The sequence below is a fragment of the Bos indicus x Bos taurus genome, chromosome X (genome assembly GCF_003369695.1).
Source record: "Bos indicus x Bos taurus breed Angus x Brahman F1 hybrid chromosome X, Bos_hybrid_MaternalHap_v2.0, whole genome shotgun sequence".
NCBI classification, from domain to species: Eukaryota; Metazoa; Chordata; class Mammalia; order Artiodactyla; family Bovidae; genus Bos; species Bos indicus x Bos taurus.
The window spans coordinates 82,540,814-82,547,221 of record NC_040105.1 but is presented as its reverse complement, the minus strand read 5'-3'; the positions used below and the strand labels follow the sequence as shown (position 1 = coordinate 82,547,221).

The 6,408-nt window shown below is 37.9% G+C and overlaps 1 pseudogene across 1 annotated transcript; it reads right to left on the bottom strand.

The window, feature by feature from the left end:
- Nucleotides 1-712: 712 nt before the first annotated feature.
- Nucleotides 713-2,338, bottom strand: LOC113887325 (annotated as a pseudogene). Its single transcript, XR_003509704.1, has one exon. The product of XR_003509704.1 is annotated as an L-lactate dehydrogenase A chain pseudogene (transcript).
- Between the last annotated feature and the right edge of the window lie 4,070 nt (nt 2,339-6,408).

Sequence of the window (6,408 nt, the reverse complement as noted above, 5' to 3'; positions counted from 1 at the left end):
AGTACTGTTGCCTAGAAAATCCCATGGATGGAGGAGCTTGGTGTCCATGGGGTCACAAAGAGTTGGACACGACTGAGCGACTTCACTTTTATAACATTTTTATGCATGTGTCATGTTTTAAGTTTTTTTTTTATATGGGCCATTTATTGAATTTGCTATAATATTGCTTCTCCTTTTTATGTTTTGGGTTTTTGGCCACATGATACGTGGATATTAACTCCCCAACTCGCACCTCCTGAATTGGAAGGCAAATTCTTAACCACTGGACCACCAGGGAAGTCCCTTGTGTCATGTTTTGTAAGACTTTCCTATAGGATCTTCTCTGCCCTACCTACTTCTTTTCTGACATCATTCTCTATTGTTTCCCAGGGTACCCCCACTTACTCTATTGTAGCAACACTGACCTCCTGGTTATTCCACAAACACACCAAGTAATCTCCTACATCAGTGCTACTATATTTGCTTCTCATTTCCCTGGAATGCTCACCTTGGAGGTATAGTTGTGGCTTAATTTCTTTTCCTTCAGGTGTGTTCTCAAATGCCATCTTGTCTGAGAGGACTTCCCTAGTCACACCTGGTTACTCTCTGACTTTATCCTGCTTCATTTCTTTTTTTTTTTTTTTATCTTAATTAACAGAGTAGTCACTGTTCAAGCTTTATTTATTGTTTTAGTTGGTGTAACTTAGTTGGCTGCATTATTTATGTAATCTTCCCTTTTTACATTACAAGGCAATGTACACTATTCTGATACATACAGTACATAAGATTCTTTAGAACAGTTATGCACATGGCATGCAATACTGGATTTGTACATTGGATCCCAGGAATTGATCAACTGGAGGGAAAAAAGTTGGACTAGGCACCTTGGCTAAAGGAACCAGAGGTTATATTACACAGTAAATACATATCTGGTTTGAAGGGCAACTGTAGCATCTGCAACATGGGCAGTGGTACCTCTTGAGAAGTTGAATTATTTGACAAACCAATTTAGGACCACACAAGGTAAGTGCCATCCAGCATCAGGGTACAGCTGCAAGGTTTCATGAACCATTCCTTGTCATCCAGCAGGGTTTTATGAACCATTCCTATTTCTAACATTAGGAAATTGATTTTTTCCTAGGCTGTCTTAACATTACTGTTTTAATCACAGATCAGATATAAAGGACAATATGAATTACAACCTCCAACTAAAATCCTGTGTAGCCTAGACAGTGAAGTGATACAACATTAGAAGACTTTAAAACTGCAGTTCTTTCTGGATCCCCCAAAGTGTATCTGCACTCTTCTTCAAACAGGCCTCTTCTTCATGAGTCAGAGTCACTTTCACAACGTCTGAGATTCCATTCTGTCCCAAGATGCAAGGAACACTAAGGAAGACATCCTCTTTTATTCCATAGAGACCCTTAATCATGGTGGAAATCGGATGCACCCGCCTAAGATTCTTCATTATACTTTCTGCCAAATCGGCCACTGACAGTCCAATGGCCCAGGATGTGTAGCCTTTCAGTTTGATCACCTCATAAGCACTGTCAACCACTTGTTTGTGAACCGCTTTCCACTGTTCCTTATCTGCATCAGTGCCTAATTCAGGGTGTAAATTCTTCAGGGAGACACCAGCAACATTCACTCCACTCCATACAGGCACACTAGAGTCACCATGCTCCCCAAGGATCCACCCATGGCAGCTTAATGGGTGAACTCCCAGCCTCTCCCCCATGAGATAACGGAAGCGAGCTGAATCCAGATTGCAACCACTTCCAATAACACGGTTTTTGGGAAAGCCACTTATCTTCCAAGCCACATAGGTCAAAATATCGACTGGATTGGAAACAACAAGCAACTTGCAATTTGGGCTGTATTTTACAATATTAGGAATGATGAATTTAAAGATGTTCACGTTACGCTGGACCAAATTCAGACGGCTCTCTCCCTCTTGCTGACGTGCCCCAGCTGTGATAATAACCAGCCTGGAGTTTGCTGTCACATTATAGTCTTTGCCAGAGATAATTTTTGGTGTTCTAAGGAAAAGGCTGCCATGTTGGAGATCCATCATCTCTCCCTTCAGTATATCTTCCATGACATCAACAAGAGCAACTTCATCTGCCAAGTCCTTCATTAAGATACTGATGGCACAGGCCATGCCAACAGCACCAACCCCAACAATTGTAATCTTATTCTGGGGGACATGTTCTTCCTTAAGAAGATTCTGAATCAGCTGATCCTTGAGAGTTGCCATCTTGGACTTAGACCCTAAAGGAACCGGGAGTGACCGTCGAGCGGGCGGGCGTCGGAGGCGCACGGCGTGGGATCCGGACTTGGCTGCAGCGGCTCCAGTACCTTCATTTCTATTCAAAACAAATATTACCATCTGTTACTATATTTGAAATTGTCTGTTTATGTGTTTAATGTCAGGGCTCAGTAGAAAGTAAGCCTCATGAAAGCAGTCTGCTTAGTGATCTATCCCTAGAATCTATGATAGTGTTTGCCTGGCACATAGTAGATGCCAAATAAATAGATATTGAATGAATGAATGAAGTACTTTCCATGACAATCCTGTGAGGTAAGTTGAACAAGTAATGATCTAAGTATCCAATGTCCCCATTTTATGAACAGAGAAACTGAGGTTAGAATGGGTAAGTGACTTGCCCAAAGTCAAGCAGCTTTTATGTGAGAGCTGAGAGCAGAACAAATCCTTTGGCATACGTGTTGAATCCCTACACCAGCTGAACACAAGAGGAAGGCTTATCCTTGGAGATATCATGGAAATGGGAGCAAAAGAGCAGCAGGATGCAAAGATTTTAAAATATAGAGGAAGCAAATTGAGGAAATTCTTATTAAGTAGGAAGAGAGTGTATCTAAGGCAACTGGAAAGTAAAATCATGAGAATGATTTTTGAAGAGAATGGGGAAAGATAATAGCAAAAAGGGCAGCTAGAATAACTGAAGCTTAGGAGGAGTTGTAATTCAAGTAGCTTAAATAGAAATTGTTTGAAAATGGTGAAATATCATTTAAAAAAGGAGGAGCCATCTTTTACTTGGAGCATGAGTACAATGGTCTTCTCTGATGGCTCAGCTGGTAAAGAATCCTCCTGCAATGCAGGAGACACAGGAGACTCAAGTTTGATCCCTGGGTCGGTAAGATCCCCTGGAAGAGGAAAATGGCAACTCACTCCAGTATTTTTGCCTGGAGAATCCCATGGATAGAGGAGCACGGTGAGGTATAGTCCAAAGGGTCACAAAGAGTCAGACATGACGAAACAACTAAGTACCGCACACACATGGTCATGATGTTGAGAGAAGGAAATTGCATGCACTTTGGCATGAATTGAGGTAATTGTTCTAGAAACAGAAATACTAGTAAAGAAACATTCCTAAAGCGGAATGAGCAGAATTCAATGACTGATAAAATATCTGGAGTGAATGACTAAAATTTCTGAGCCTACCCCGAAATATATGGTTTATGCTTTGAGAGAGGCAGGGAAGTTAGAAACAAACTATCACATGAATGCATTTATTCTTTGTCACACTTCTGAGAATAGAGCAGCATGCTTAATATTGAATTTAATTCTAAGATCACAGACCAAATTTTATACCATATAAAATAGAAGAGCCAAGTGGCAGAGCATTAGATATGGATACACTTTTTGGACCATTACATCAGAATAATTTTGTGTCTCTACTTTGTTTAAGGGGACATATTAGAGTATAAATTTTGGTTATATTAACTCAACTTGATTCCCGGCATAGTGATTTTCAAACAGAAAATGAGATTACAGTTCAGCTTTAATATTCACTAATGTTAAATTCGCCTAATTAAAAGACAACAATATATTTTATAATGGGGAATTATCTCAAGCAAAGTCTTTGATTATTTCTATTTCTGACAAGAATTAATAGCAAACAAATACAGTCTCACACACACACAAATTTTGATACAATGATATATTTTTAGAACAGTGTAACAAACCTCTGGAACACTCATTTGCATTTATATAATTTAAAGTGTCTTGTTATGACCATTTTTTCTAAATACTATGCAAATGGAAGGGTTTCATTTATATTAATAAAGGTGACAGACAGCACACTGTGCCTTGGAACTTATTTGTATTTAACAGCTCAGCCTTATTATTATTATTTGTAATATCACCCATATGGAGGGGAGGTGACACATTCAGAAGATAGTAACTAATATATTCAATCAAAAATGTTTAAACCAATCATACATATAGAATTTAGCTGCAGACAGAAATGCAGGTAGGATATTAAAATATGCAAAGCACTAAACTAGAGCAAACCACTGAGCATATATAGAAGGTGTATCTTTTCCACATGCCAAGGTAACTGAGAAACCTAAGAGGAAGGTGACTGTATATTTGGCACAAGATAGAACAAATAATTGGCTGAAAGCATTTTTGGCATGTGGTTCAGGAGTTGCAGAGAAAATTGGAAGTGGTGGGGGTAACTGTTCATTCATCTTTATATGGAATCTAGTCAACGTGCAGAAGAATTGGAAAGATTTCATAAAATGAACCTATCTGTGAACACATAGGACATTATCAGGATCCCATATGCCCTCATAATCCCTTCTAATCACAATCACCACACTCCACCAAGGGTAAAAACCTTGACATCTAACACTTGTGTGTTTCTATATGTGATATAAATGGAATCATGTACAATGAACTTTTTGGTTTTGATAGCTTACAGTGAACAATGTCGGATTCGTGATCTCCGAAGAAGATTTAGCTTTGGGACCAGAGACCAGGCTTGACCACTCAGGGCTCTTGTGTGGCACAAGTTTTATTACAGTGAAAAGGGACAGAGAAAGCTTCTGACATAAACATCAGAAGGGGGCGAAGAGTGCCCCACTCACTAGTCTTTAGCAAGGGAATTATATACTTTTTAATTAGTTATTACAATAAATCAAAAGAATGTCTCAAGTTTGTGAAAATTTTACCAGACCCACTCCCACAATTTACATTTTTTAGGATAACAGGATTAGAATTTAACAATAGAACATCCTACCAGACCTACTCCCATAATCTACATGCTAAAATATCAGGATTAGTCAGAAGGTTTTCAGGAAGGAGGAACTGTCCTCAAGCAGGATACATTGTTGTTATATAATCCCTAGTACAGAGTTTAAACTGAGTTGTTTGTTATGTAATTATCAGTTTCGGGTTTAAAGAAAAAAAAATTTTATGTGACTAAGACTAGGAATGTAGAGGAAAAAAAAAAAAAAAAAAAGTTTGTTCTTTCCTTCTTAAGAATTCCAGACCCCTATCTCCTCCTCGAGAACCCCAGACCCCTCTCTCCTTAGGGACCCCTGGTCTTCTTATCAACCTGCCTACTCTCAGTTTCTGCTTTTCACTCAAAATTTTGTATATGCGACTTGTACAGACTGTTGTATGCGGTTGTAATTTATTCCCATTGCTCTACAGAACTGCTGTGTGACTATACTACGTTCTACTGTTAATGAACATGTGGATTGTTATAGTCTGGAATAATTATGAAGAGAGTTACTATAAACATTTTAGTACATGTCTTTTAGTCAATATGTGTGCTTATTTCTGTTGGATATACCTAGGAGTCTATTTGCTAGGTCTTGGGTGTGCATTTATTCAATTTTAGTAGTTACTGACAAATAATTTTCTTAAATGGTTGTATCAGTTTCAGTCCTACTAGCACTAGGAGAGTCCTAATTCCACATCCTGATACTTAGTATTATCATTCTTTGCAAACTTTACAATTCTGGTGGATGTGTATATGTAGTTCATTGAGTAATATAGTTGAGTTCCTTAGTCACTTGTGAATCTTCTTTTGTGAAGTTCCTATTCTAGCCTTGATTTTTTTTTTCTCTTGGATTCTCTGACCTTTTCATTATTGGCATCCTACAAGAATTCATTATCACTGTCCAACAAATATTCTGGGTACAAGCCTTTTTATATATATATATAAGTATTGTGACTATCTTCTGTGAGGGTTTTTTTCTGATCTTTTAATGGTGACTTGACAAACAGCAGTTCTTAATTTTAATACAATCTTAATTATCATTGTTTTATAATACATTATGATGAATGCTTTTTGGATTCTGTTTCAGCAGTCTTTGGCTGCTCCAAGTTTACAAAGATGAATTTATTTTAAATCTGATGTGCAGTCCACTTGGAATTGATTTTTGTGTATAGCATGATGTAAGGATCTAGATATTTTTTCAAACATGAAGATCGCATTCATTCAGTACCATTTACTGAAAAGGTCTTCCTTTGTTCACTGCACTCTAGTGTCATTTTTGCATTAATCAGATGACTATATATACAAGCAGTGTGGGACTGTTTCTGAACCCTAGTTTGTTCAATTGGTTACTTTGCATAAACTTTTACTAATACTACATTTTTTCCGTTATTATAGC